A 14,408-nucleotide genomic window follows, 5' to 3' on the forward strand; every position below is an offset into this window, starting at 1 on the left:
CCTTAAAAATGCCTTCTTTTATTACTACATTTTAAGAAATCTTTTTATATTCTACTTACTTTTTATATCCATCAGGTTGTTGTTGTTGCTAAGTGCTGTTGAGTTGATTCCAATCCATAGCGACCCTGTATAGGGTTTCCAAGGAGCAGCTGATGAGCTTGAATCACCGACCTTGCAATTCAAATGAATTTTCAGTCTGATGCATAAGCCCACACCACCATACCAGGGCTCCATTCATCAAGTTGTTGTTGTTAGGTGCCATCGAGTTGGTACTGACTCATATGCACCCTATGCATAACAGAACGAAAACACTGCCCAGTCCTGGGCCAACCTCAAAATTGTTGCCATTCATGAGCCCATTGATGCTTCCCTTTTGCCAATCCATCTCTTTGGGGGTCTTCCTCTTTTTCTCTGACCCACCACCTTACCAAACATGGTATCCTTCTCCAGCAACTGGTCCCTCCTGACAATATGTTCGAAGTATGAGAGACTAAGTTTGGCCACCCTGGCCTCCAAGGAGCACTCTGTCTGTACTTTTTCCAACACAGATCTGTTGGTTCTTTTGGCAGCCCATGGCATGTTCAATATCATGCAAATAATTTTTTGTCTCAATCTGTCTTTTCATTTTCTTAATGAGAATTTTTAAAAGGGAAACATTTTTAATATTTGAAAAGTTCAACATATCAATTTTTCCTTTTAAGAATTGCACATTTTGTGTCACATCTGAAACATAGGAACTTGTTAACCCAATGTCACAAAGACTCATATGCATTCTAAAAAAATTTAAGTTTTACATTTAAATCAATGACCCATTTTGAGTTAATTTTTATCAAAGATGTCAGGTGTGGATTAGGTTCATTTTTTCTCATGTGGATCCAGTTGTTCAAGCACAATTTGTTGACAGGACTAACTTTTCTCTGTTGGATTTCCTTTGCACTGTTGTAAAAAAATCAAGGGTCATATTTATGAGGGTTTATTTATGAACTTGCTTTTACGTTCCATTCATCTATATGTCTGTTCTTTCATGAAAACCATACCTTTGACTGCTGTAGTTTAAAAAAAGATAGTGTGAGTTCTTCAATTCTCTTTTTTTTCAAAATTGTTTTGACTATCCTAGTTCCTATGCTTTTCCATAAAAATTTTAGAAGCCACATGTTAATATCTTCAAGAAATCCTGCTGGAATTTAGACTGGAATTGGGTTGAATTTATAGGTTAATTTGACATTTTAATATTTTGATTATTTTTGGAGACAGCTCTCTGACCCTGCAACAAATCCTTCACTAAAACATGATATTGTCTTATCTTGGCTAAGCTAATACAGATTTAAAATGAAATTATTTCTGAATAAGTTGGGTTGTTGCCGGTTATTGTTTGTTGTAGTGAATTACTTTCTACTATTGAGTTTTAGTGGTCTAAAGCGATGATCATTATTTTGTTTATTGTTTAGCTGTTATTAAAAAACAAGGGCAAATTTCCATTTAACTTTGAAACTAGCTAGATTTTCACATTGCTTAAGTATTAAAAGAATAATTTACTTATTTAACATTAACATTCCTTTTTATACATCATTTCTGGTTTTTATGAGTATACAGGGGAAAAAACCCTGATTTTAGAAATTAACAATAGTGGGTAAGAGACATATTTCAATGAAGAAACAAAACATCCTCTTGTACTTACCATACGCCTGGAGTAGGTTCACAATACCACTACTTGGTTTTGAAAATTCTAATATCAGAGGCATATTCAGAATATCTATTTTAAAAAATTGTACTTCATTATTATACAAAAAGATTATTTGACATTGCAGATGTCTTAGCTCTGAAAACAATATTTGTACCAGGTTTTTTAAAAAAATACTTTTTTTATGTTAACAGTTTCTTTAATAAACCATTTTATGGTTTTATTCAGAATACACTATAATATTTTTTAAATCTACGACAAGCAAATAAAGCAATAAAAAATTAGAAAGAGCGAAGTATTGTTTTTTCATTAAGCAACTAATGTTTGTCAGGCATTGTGCTAGATCCTGGAAACTTTTTTTTAAACTTGTGCACTCCTCAGTGTATCTTTCACCACCTTCGTGTTTTCCTTTGCTGATCTCTATGGTGGGAATTTAAAATACAAGAGCTTTATCCATTTAGAATCTACTGTGGAAATTAAACAAACACACACCTTGGGTAAATAAATTAAAAGGAAATCATGTCTTAAATACTATAGATAGGTAGTTAGCTGTCTTTGAGTCAACTCTGACTCACGGTGGTCTTATTATGTAACAGAATGAACTGCCTGGTCCTCCCTTATCCTCACAATCATTGGTGTTAGACTTGATCATTCTGGTCACTGTGCCAGCCCATCTCACTGAAGGTCTCTTATGCTCTCATTGACCCTTTACTTCACCCAACATGATGTCTTTTTCTAGCTATTGATCCCTCCTGATGGCATATCCAAAGCAAATGTGTCAGACAAAGTCCTGTTGGAATTTATAAGGTTTCCATTGGCTAATTTTGGAAGTAGGTAGCCAAGCCTTTCTTCCTATTCTCTTTTAGCCTGGAAGTTCTTCTGAAACCTATCCACCCTTGATGAAATATTTGAAATAACGGTGGCATTGCTTTCAGCATCACAGCAACACATAAGCCAGCACAACATTATTGTTGTTGTTAAGTGCCATCAAATCAGTTCTGATTCACAGTGTCCCTATATAAGATTTCTGTAGAGTGGCTAGTGGATTTGAACTGCCAACCTTGTGGTTCAAATTGACCTTGTAATCTAGTGCTTATCCTACTGACCTGCAGTGCACTCACTGTAGGATAAGCATTGGACCCCAAGGTTGGTTTGAACCACAAGGTCAGCAGTTCAAACTCACCAACCGTTCCCTGAAATCTCTATACAGGGTCATTAAAGAGTTGGAACCGATTTGACAGCACTTAACAACAACAACAACAACAATCACATGTGAAAGTGATGCAAGTGCCAATAAACTTCTGTTTGTAAAGACACTATTTTAGTCATGTTTTTGCTACATATACACTGAAGAGAGTCTCAATTTCATTCAATGGAAAACTTTAGCCTTTAAATCACATTGGATTCCAAACTACAGTGAGAATTAAGATGGCATCTTTCCTTCCCTCTCAGTTCCACAGTGAGAGAATGCTTTTGGAACCAAGGCATTCTCATCTGGTCAGATATTGCTTCAGGAGCTCAAGGAAATACCATCCAATGTTCTGTTTAGAATCTGAGCAAAAGCTAGACTTGACAGCAACTTAGACTTTAGCCTCATCAAGTGTGACTCCATCTGAGGGCTTAGCCTGGGGCAGTTTGTTGTTGTTGTTGTTAAGTACCGTGGAGTCGGTTCCGACTCATAGCGACCCTGTACAGGGTTTCTGAGGCTGTAAATCTTTACAGGAGCAGAAAGCCTCATCTTTCTCCTGTGGAGCAGCTGGTAGTTTCGAACTGCTGGCCTTAAGGTTCGCAGGCCGATTCGTAACCACTACGCTACCAGAGTTTACAACCTCAAAATCAATTAATCCTAAGATGTCTAATATCTGTCTTTCTCATTCTCTTAATCACAAAAATGAGTTGCACGCCCCCCTCAACATGTATATACTGTTTTTAAAGTATTGTGGTCATTTACTGCTCGGTTGTTGTTGTTAAGTACCATTGAGTGGGTTCTGACCCACAGTGACCCTGTATAGGATTTCCAAGGAGAGGCTGGTGAGTTTGAACTGCTAACCTTGTGATTCAAACTAACCTTGTGGTCCAGTGCTTATCCAACAGTGCCACTCCATCTAAGTCTATACAGTTCTGAAGGCAGTGTTTCCACTTCTCCAAGGATCTCCAGTGGCACTGTAGATAAGCACTGGACTGCTAACTGCAAGGTAAGCAGCTTAAATTCACCAATAGCTAAAAGAAAAATGGGGCTGTTTTCTCTTGTAAAGAGTTAAAATCTTGGAAGCCCTGATGTTGTTAAGTGCAGTCGAGACAGTTTGGGCTCATAGTGACCCTGTATAAGGTTTCCGAGGAGTGGTGGTTAGCAGTCTAGTGCTTATAGCGTCACACCAGGACTCCAATTCAGAGCAATTCTATTCTTTCCTATAGAGTCACAATGAGTGGGGCAAGATCTACAGAACTACGGGTCTGGGGTCACCACTAGGAAAAATGGGTCTGTCCAAAGACAGGGGGACAGAGTTGTCTTTCCAGTGGGCCTGAAGGGCAGAGCTGAAGCCCAGGGTTGAGGAGTCTTTACCCAGCATCCAGAGTGCATGGCCAACACCCAGGGTCTGGAGGGCAAGGTCATTTGCCTAGGTGGTCTCAGAGAAAGAAGATTATTTTCAAGCCTTGAGAGCTAACATAAATTATTCTGCTGGGTGTTTAACTTGCTTGCTGTTATTGTTGTTATGTGCCGTGGAGTCGGTTCCGACTCATAGCGACCCTGTACCTGGTTTTTGAGGCTGTAAATCTTTATGGGAGCAGAAAGATTCATCTTTCTTCCACGGAACAGCTGGTAGTTTCGAACTGCTGATCCTGAGGTTAGCAGTGCAATTCGTAACCCCTATGCTACCAGAGCTCTTTTTTAAACTTGCTTAGTACCTGTGATTTCTACTTTCCCTCCAACTGCTACAGTTTTTAATGGAAATGTCTACTATTGTACGTTGAAAGCAGATAACTTGTATTCTAGATTCACAGATGAAGAGAAAAACTTCCCTAGGTTGGAATTTGGACTTGGAAGACTGTAGGAATGATATGATGGGGTCAAGGTGTTTTGCATGTGGCAAGGACTTGAGTTTTGGGGGGTCAAAAGGTAGAACATCATATATTTTTAAATTGTGTTGCCCAAAATATGTGACACTTTAGCTGGGTTATAATTCTCAGTGGCTTGGCAGTTATGTAATGATGTAACATGGCAGTTATGTGATGTGATCTGATGTGATAAACCAATAAGAAATATAAGGGTGGACCACAACAATAACAACAACAAAGCAATACCCTGGTGTGGCACTGTGGATCAGCACTAAACTATGAACCACAAGGTCAGCAGTTCAAACCCACCAGCTGTTCCTTGGAAACCCTACACGGGTTAGAACTGAATCAATTGCACTTAATAACAACAACAGCAACATCCTTAATACCATCACAGTCCTGATCTGATGTAAGGTAGTTTTCCAGGGGTGTGACCTGCAACACCTTTTATCTTACAAGAGATAAAAGGAAAAAGAAGTGAGTTGAGCTTAGTGGTTACGAATTAGGCTGCTAACTTAAAGTTCAGCAGTTCGAAACTACCAGCTATTCTGTGGGAGAAAGATGGGGCTTTTGCTCCTGTAAAGATTTACAGCCTCAGAAACCCTGTGTATGGTTATGAGTTGGAACTGACTTCATAGTACTTAACAACAACAACATTAGTGTCAAGAAAGAGAAACAGAAGTAGCGGGCATTCTTTGGACCTGAGGTCTCTGCACTATGAAACTGCTAGATCCAGAGGAAGACTGATACCAACATGTGTAGGACCAAGAAAAAGACTCCATTCTGTTCATTAGCCTGAACACGTCCTCCTGTTCCAGGAACATGCTAAATCAGCTCATGCTGCCTTAGAATATCCTTTCACCCCTAGCAACAGCAAGAACTAGATAAGCAGTAGACAGGACAACCCAAGGCCAGATGCCAGATGTTTTCCTTATCCTAGCCTAAGAACAAAAGACCACCAGTACTGCCCAATTAAACTGTAACATCTCATGCTTTGCCAAATGTCAACCAATCCAAATATTGTAAATCTGAGAAACCCAAGCTTGTTTGAAAACTCTATAAAAACCCCGCAGACTGAGGGTTCGAGGCTCCATCCCTCATCTGCTGCCTCGGATGCAGGTGGAGTCCAAGCTTGGGCTTGAGTAACTGAGAGTTTGAGGCTCCATCCCTCATCCGCTGCGTCGGATGCAGGTGGGGTCCGAGCTGGAGCATGAATAAACAACACATTGTCAAATTAGTGTCGGCTCCTTGGTGGTCTTTGGGGACCCCGAATTCTGGGCATAACAGATGAAGGGAGATCTCCAAGGAATGCTGGACCGACACATGCTTAAAGGAAACAAGGACTTTTCTCCAGAGTCAACAAAGGAGAGAAAGAAAGCCTTTTTCTACAGAGAGCATTCTGAATTGGGACTTTCAGCCCCCTGAACTGAAAACCACCACTCCTATGTCAATTTGTCATACTGTGGTGGCTTGTGTGTTATTGTAATGCTGAAAGCTTTATTACTGGAATTAAAAAATCCAATAGGGTCACCCATGGTGGACAGGTGTCAGCAGAGCTTCTGGACTAAGACAAACTAGGAAGAAAGAGAGGCAGACCACTTCTGAATGCTTGGTGGTGGTGGTGGTGGTTATGTACCATGGAGTCTGTTCTGACTCAAGGCGACCCTGTACAAGGTTTCTGGGGCTGTAAATCTTTACGGGAGCAGAAAGCCTCATCTTTCACTGAAAATCTTATAAAAACACATTGTCAAATATAGTGCCAGAAGATGAACTTCTTAGGTCAAAAGGTAACTCAAAATGCGACTAGGGAAGGTGTTCTATGTTTTCAGGCAAAGACAGGGGAAGCTTGAGTGTGAAGGAGGAGCAGTAATTTAGATGACTTACAAATTCTGGTTATGGATTACTTGGCTCATCCTAGCACACTCGATTGTTGGAGTTGCTTGTGGTATGTGCCCAGGCTGGGGCCTCAGTGTACACTTTGGAATGATCTCCAAAAGATCAGTGAGAGAGACAGACAAAGATACCAGGACTGAAGCCAGCACCTTAGGAGAGAGTGGGGAATACAAAATGATTCTTGTGGTTCTAAATGACTTAAAGATGGGAAAAGGAAAAGTGGCTGCCCAGTGCTCTCATGCTGCTGTTTCTGCCTACAAGCAAATTAAAAGAAGAAACCCTGAATTGCTTAAAGAATGGGAATACTGTGTCCAGCCCAAAGTGGTGGTCAAAACCCCTGGTAAAGAAGCACTGATTGAATTGTTGACCCATGTCAAGATGCTGGGTCTGAATGTAAGTTTAATTCAAGATGCTGAACATACTCAGATTGAACCAGGCTCTCAGACTGTCATAGGAACTGGGCAGGACCAGCAGATCTAATTGACAAAGTCATTGGTCGCTGAAAACTTTACTATGGAATTTTGCATAATGATGATGACCCCCCTCTACCATTGAGTCATGGTCTAACTCTGCTTTCTTCTCTCAAGTTCAACATTCTTAAATGAAAATAAAATCCATTCCCATGTGAAAAAAAATGTGACTAAGGAAGACTGCTTCCTCAAATTAGAGTTGACCTTAGTGATGTTGGTAGAGCTAAGTATTCAGGATCTTCATTTGCTGATGTGGAACAACTCAAAATGAGTAGAAACAGCTGCAAACATCCTTTAATAATTGGAACGTGGAATGCTGGAAGTATGAATCTAGGGAAATTGAAGGTTGTCAAAAATTAAATGGAGCACATAAAAATCAATATCCTAGACATTAGTGAGCTGAAATGGACTGGCATTGGCCATTTTGAATCAGACAATCATATAGTTTGCTATGCCAAGAATGAGAAATTTAAGAGGAATGGCATCACAATCATCACCTAAAAGAACATTTCAAGATCTAAAAGTACAATGCTGTCTGTGATAGGATAATATCCTACAAGGAAGATGGAGTCCTAGTGTGTCACTGTGGGTTAATGCACTAGACTGCAAGGCCGCTTTGAACCTCAAGGGTGGAAGTTCAAGCTCAACAGCTACTCCTTGGAAACCCTATACAGGGTCACTATGAGTCAGTACTGACTCGATGGCACTTAACAACAACAAGGAGACTCATTAGTATGACTTTTATACAAATTTATGGACCAACCACTAAAACCAGTGAAGATGAAATTGAAGAATTCTGCCAATTTCTTCAGTCTGAAATTGGTCAAACATGCAACCAAGATGCATTGATAATTATTGGTGATTGGAATGGGAAAGTTGTAAACGAAGAGGTAGGATAGATAGCTAAAAATATGGTCATGATATAAACAATGCTGGAGATCACATAAGCAAGGTTGGCAGTTCAAACTTACCAGTTGCTCCTTGGATACTCCATACAGGGTCGTTAAGAGTAGGAACTGACTCTATAGCACCTAACAACAATGACTTATTCATTACAATTACCTTTTTTTCAACAACATAGGAAGTGACTATGATACACATCACCAGAAGGAATACACAGGAATCTCTGGTAGTATAATAGTTACGAATCTGGCTGCTAATCTGACGGTCAGCAGTTTGAAACTACCAGCTGTTCCACAGGAGAAAGATGAGGCTTTCTGCTCTTGTAAAGATTTGTAGCCTCGGAAACCCTATGCAGGGTTGCTATGAGTCAGAACCAACTTTATGGCACCTAACAACAACAACATGAGAAGAGACAATGGAGAAGCTCAGTATCACCAACTAAAACAAGCCAGGGGCTGACTGTGAAACTGACCATCAATTGCTCATATGCAAGCTCAGACTGAAGCTGAAGAAAATAATATCAAGTCCATGGGATCCAAAATATAACCTTAAGTATTTCTCACCTGAATTTAGAGACTATCGTAAGAACAGATTTAATGCATTAGGCACTAATGACCAAAGACCAGATTTGTGAGATGACATTAAGAACATCATAGATGAAAAAAGCAAACAGTCAATAAATAGGCAGGAAAAAAAGAAAATACCAAAGTGTTTGTCAGAAGAGACTCTTAATCTTGCTCCAGAGTGTAAAAAAGCTAAAGCTAATGGAAGAAATGAAGAAGTAAAAGAGCTGAATAGAAAATCTCAAAAGGCAGTTTGAGAAAACAAAGTCAAATATTATAATGAAATGTGCAAAGACCTGAAGTTAACGAACCAAAGGAAGAGCATGCTCAGCATATCTCAAGTTGAAAGAACTGAAGAAAAAATTCGAGCCCTGGGTTGCAGTATTGAATGACCCTGGAAATGTCAAAAGAAGATGGAAGGAGTACACAGAATCACTGTACCAAAAAGAATTGGTTGGTGTTCAGCCATTTCAAGAGATACTGTATGATCAAGAACTGATGGTACTAAAGGAAGATGTCCAAGCAGCACTGAAGACATTGGTGAAAAACAAGACTTGAGGGATTGATGGAATACAAATTGAAATCTGTCGACCAACTGATCACTAGAGGTTATCACTCATCTATGTCCAGAAATTTGCGACAGTTACCTGGCCAACCAACTGGAAGAGGTTCATATTTGTGCCTATTCCAAAGAAAGGTGACCCAATAGAATGCAGAATTGATTGAATAATATCATTAATATCACATGCAAACAAAATTCTGCTGAAGATAATTTTTAAATGATGGCAATGGTACATCTACAGGGAACGTCAGAGAGTCAACCCAGATTCAGAAGAGGATATGGAACAAGGTATATCATTGCTAATGTCAAATGGATCTTGACTGAAAGTAGAGAATACCAGAATGTTGTTAACTTGTGCTTTATTGACTATGCAAAGACATTCAACTGTGTGGATCATAACAAACTATGGGTGACAGTGTGAAGAATGGGTAATCCAGAACACTTAATTCTGGAAACTGTGCTCATAAGGAACCTGTACAGAGAAAACAAGATAGTCATTAGAACATAACAAGGAGATACAGAATTGTTTGAAATCCAGAAAAGTGTGCATCAGCGTTGTATTATTTTACCATACTCATTTAATCTGTATGCTGAATAGATAATCTTAGAAGCTAGACTACATGAAAAAGAGCATGGCATCAGGATTGGAGGGAGACTCATTAACAACTGTGATATGCAGATGATACAACCTTGCTTTCCAAAAGTGAAGAGAACTTGAAATATTGGCTGATGAGGATCAAAGACTACATCCTTCAGAATATAAAAAATATAAAGAAAATGAAAATTAGTGGTATCCTGATAAATGGAGAAAAGATTAAAGTTGTCAAAGACTTCAATTTTCTTGGACCCACAATCAATGCTCATGGAAGCAGCAGTCGAGAAATCAAATGACATACTGCGTTAGGCAAATCTGATGCAAAAACACTCTTTAAAGTGTTCAAGAACAAAAATGTCAGTTTGAAGACTAAGGTGTACCTGACCCAAGCCATTGTCTTTTCAGTATATACCTTACATGCATGGGTAAGTTGGACAACGAATAAGGAAGATTGTATTTGAATCAATGCATTTGAATTATAGTACTGAAGAAGAATATTGAAAGTACCATGGACTAAGAACAAACAAAGCTGTTTTAGAAGAAGTACAATGAGAATGCTCCTTGGAAGTGTCTCTTGTACTCTGGACATGTTATCTGGAGGAACTAGTCCCTGGAGAAGGACATTGTGCTTGGAAAAATGGAGGGTCAGAGAAAAAAGATGGATTGAAACAGTGTCAGCAGCAATGTGCTCAAACATAATAATTGTAGAATGATGCAGGACTGGGCAATGTTTTCTTCTGTTGTTCATAAGTTGCTTTGAGTCAGATCATGGCACCTAACAGCAACAACAAAGCCATGAGAGAATAAATTTCTCTGGAAGCCATCCACTGGTGGCATTCTGTTATAGCAGCACTAGATAACTAAGACTACTAACTCAAAAGTGTGTTCTTTTGAGTCTACCTAGAGGCACCTTAGAAGAAAGGCCTAGCAATTTACTTCTGAAATATCAGTCATTGAAAATCCTTTGAAGTACAATTCTCCTCTGATACATACAGGGTCGGCATGGATGAGAATTGACTTGACTGCAGTTGGTTTTTAGTGGTGATTATACATTTACTTTTAGTGTAACTGGTTGTTAGATAGAAAGTTTTGAACAAGACCATTTGTTGTTGTTGTCAGGTGCCATCGAGTCGGAACCGACTCATAGCGACTCCATGCACAGCAGAACGAAACAATGTTCGATCCTGGGCCAACCTCACCACCGCTGCCACCCCCGAGTCCATCAATGATGCCACCTGGCCGATCCATCTCGTTGGAGGTCTTCCTCTTTTTCTCTGACCCTCCACCCTACCCAGCATGACATCCTTCTCCAACGATTGTTTCCTCCGGACTACATGTCCAAAGTAGGAGAGACGAAGCTTAGCCATCCTGGCCTCCAAGGAGCACTCTGGCTGCACTTCTTCCAAAACAGATCTATTGGTTCTTTTGGCAGTCCATGGCACCCTCAGTATTCTCCTCCAACACCACAACTCAAAGGCATCAATTCTTCTACGATCCTCTTTATTCACTGTCCAGCTTTCGCATCCATATGAGGCTATTGAAAACACAATGGCCTGGGTCAGGCGCACCCTAGTCCTCAAGCTGAACAAGACCATAAGAATGTAGAAATCAAATACCAAAGTAAAGAAACAGACCAATATATAGTTTTCAAAGCAGGAAGTTGAGAATCTGTTAAAAAAAAAAAAAAATGAAACAAAAAACATACCTACAATAAAGATACAAATGGGTTAAGAACATTGAGGAGGAAGAAAATTTCTGGAGGAGTTTCTTTGGACCAAGCTACTATTCTAATATTAATTCCATTCCTCTCTGAAACTCTTCTCTACCTCATTCACCTCAAGCCTAGACAGACTCCAAAGACCCCTGGCAGGGTTTGATATATGTTCCCTGGAGTTAGGAAAGAACATTGGACTAGTGTTGGACATGGGCCTGAGGAATCAAAAGATGTAAAGCTATGAGCCATTAACCTGAGGAATCATGGTGGAGCTAAAGAGAGTTGTTTCTACATTGAGAAGAAGGCCAAAGATGAATGGCTATCAGGGATGATATGTAGAGCCCTTGGAAGAATGAATACCAGTCAGTGGTATTCATTCTTTTTAATGTGAATTGGGTGAAGGTTTATAGAACATATCAGATTTCCATTCTATAGTTCATATTCATTTTGTTTCATGCCATTGATTGTAACCCCCACAATGTAGCATGATTTATTCCACTTCTCTGCATTTTCTGCTTCCATTTCTCCTTCTTTCCTAACTCTTCTGAACTTTGTTCTTGGGCAAATCCTGCCCTTTTGATCTCAAATGGTCGATGATTCTAAGGAGTGGGTACCTCCTTAGTTTTATTGTTTCCCTTATAGTTCATTGTTTACCTGAAAATTGAGCCATGGGAGTGAGTTGAGTTCCAGACCTGAAGAGTAGTTAAGGGTCATAGCCTTGGGAATTCCTTCAGTCTTTATCTAACCAGCAAGCCTGTTCTTTATGATTTTTGAGTTTTGTTCCACATTTTTCTCCCACTCTATCCAGAACCTTCTAATGTCATCTCTTTCAGAATAGGTAGTGATAGCTGGGCACCATCTAGTTCTTTTGGTCTCAAGGTCATGGAGGCTGATGTTTGTGTGGTCCATTAGCCCATTGGACTAATTGTTACCATATGTCTTTGATTTTCTTTCCTTTTCTTTTTTCCTCTGGTTAGGGAGAAACCAATAGTTGCACCGTGTATAGCCACTCATGTCATAAGATTTTAAGACCCCAGTCACTACTCATTAAAGTAGGATGTAGAGCACTGTCTTTGTGGATTATATTATGCTAATTGACCTTAGTATCCCCTAAGACCATGAGCTCAATAAGGGGATAATTTTTAACTGTTACTGTGGATAGGACTTCTGTCTAAGCACAAGAGGGCATCACACCCTCTCTCCTAAAGCAAGGTTTTAGTGAGCAATTATCAGAAAGAAAGAATCTAAAATGAAGCAGTAGTGGTCACTGAGGAATATGTATTTGTCACAGTACAGGTAATTGGAGAAATGTAACCATAGGCTCTACAAACACCTGTGTGAGAGACTCATCTAATAACAGCACTACTCAAGAGAGCATTTTCTGTGTTCACCTTTTCTTCCTTCTCTCTTTGTGACTCCACTATCAAAGGACCAGAAGCTACAATGGTCAAGTTGGGGAAAGAGAAAGAATGAGAGAATAGAAACTTTCCTCTTCCAGGTGTCAGGAGGCCTCCAGAAGCTGGCCCTAACTGTAGCAGAGGATTTAATTCTAAATCATTTTAGAGTTATGATTCTGATCAATTATTTTGTGACTTAAGGTGAACATACTAAAATCTCTACCACCAGTTGCTATTGAGTCCATTTTGATTCATGCATTACAGAGTAGAACATCCCTAAGACGTTCTTGGCTGTAGTGTTTACAGAAGCAAACTGTCAGGTTGTTCTTCCTCTGTGTCATTGGGTAGGTTCAAATTAACAACCTTAATGTTTGTAGATGAGCACAAACTATTTGCACCACCTAGGGACCTTAAGAGAGACCAAAAGAGTCATGGAAGCCTGATCTCAAGGCAGCAGAACAAATTCCTTTATTTTAACAAGTTTTTGAAGAAATTAACATGTGAAAATATCTCATCCAAAACCTGCAATTAGAACTGCAGAAGATTAATACTACATACATTGAAAGGGCAAAGGAGTAGACTCAAAGCAATGGAAGGCTGAATTAGTGAGCTTCAAGATAAATCTATCAATACTAGTATACTAGAAGAATAATCATAAAAAATAATGTAAAAATCCAAAAACAGCTTAAAATTTTATATGGGACACCATAAAGAAGAATAAATTACAGGTGCTTGGAATTCCAGAACAGGAAGAGACAACAAAAAGCACATAGAAAATTGTTGAAGAGTTACTGGAAAAAACTTCCCTCACATCATGAAAGATGAGAAGATAAGCAGAAAAGAAGCTGAACAAACCCCACACAAAATAAATCCCAAAAGAATATTGCCAAGTCATATTGTAATAAAACTTCCCAAAACCAAAGACAGGGAAAGAATCCTGAGAGCAGTTTGGGAAAAGCAAAAACTTACCTATGAAAGAGAACCAACAAAAATAAGCTCTGAATTCTCAGTAGAAGCCATGCAGGCAGGAAGGCAATGAGATGACATATATAAAATCTGAAAGAAAAAAATTGCCAGTCAAAAATCATATACCCAGCATATAATTTGACAGCAAAATTAGGACATTAATTAAAGGAATTTGTAATGACCAGACCAACTTCACAAAAAACACTAAAGGGTTTTCTTTGGACTGAGAACAAGTAAGAGCAGACAGTAACCTGCGATTAACATAAATGACAGAATCACCCAGAACTCACTCCAGATATAGAAGTATTTAAAGTAAAACAAACCTATAAGACAGAAAATAGGGAATCAAAGATATCAATTTATAATGAAGTCAGCTACAAAGCAAAAAGAGAGAATAGTGTAGATACAGAACTTTCAAATGTCAAGGAAGTCAAGTAGACTTTAAGATAAAACAGACTGTTTTAAATGGGGGAAAATTTTAAAAATTGCAGAGTAACCTCAAAGCAAATTATTGCGCCTTCACATCAAGATTTAAAATAGAGGAAACATCAGAAAGATTTAGCAAACATTAGCACAAAATACATAAAAATGAAAAGAAACCCCTCAT

The 14,408-nt window shown here is 39.0% G+C and overlaps 1 pseudogene; it reads left to right on the top strand.

Moving 5' to 3' along the window:
* The first annotated feature begins 5,851 nt into the window (after positions 1-5,851).
* Positions 5,852-7,236, top strand: LOC102841472 (annotated as a pseudogene).
* Positions 7,237-14,408: the final 7,172 nt, after the last annotated feature.

This window comes from Chrysochloris asiatica, unplaced genomic scaffold, assembly GCF_000296735.1.
Source record: "Chrysochloris asiatica unplaced genomic scaffold, ChrAsi1.0 scaffold00077, whole genome shotgun sequence".
Taxonomy (NCBI): Eukaryota; Metazoa; Chordata; class Mammalia; order Afrosoricida; family Chrysochloridae; genus Chrysochloris; species Chrysochloris asiatica.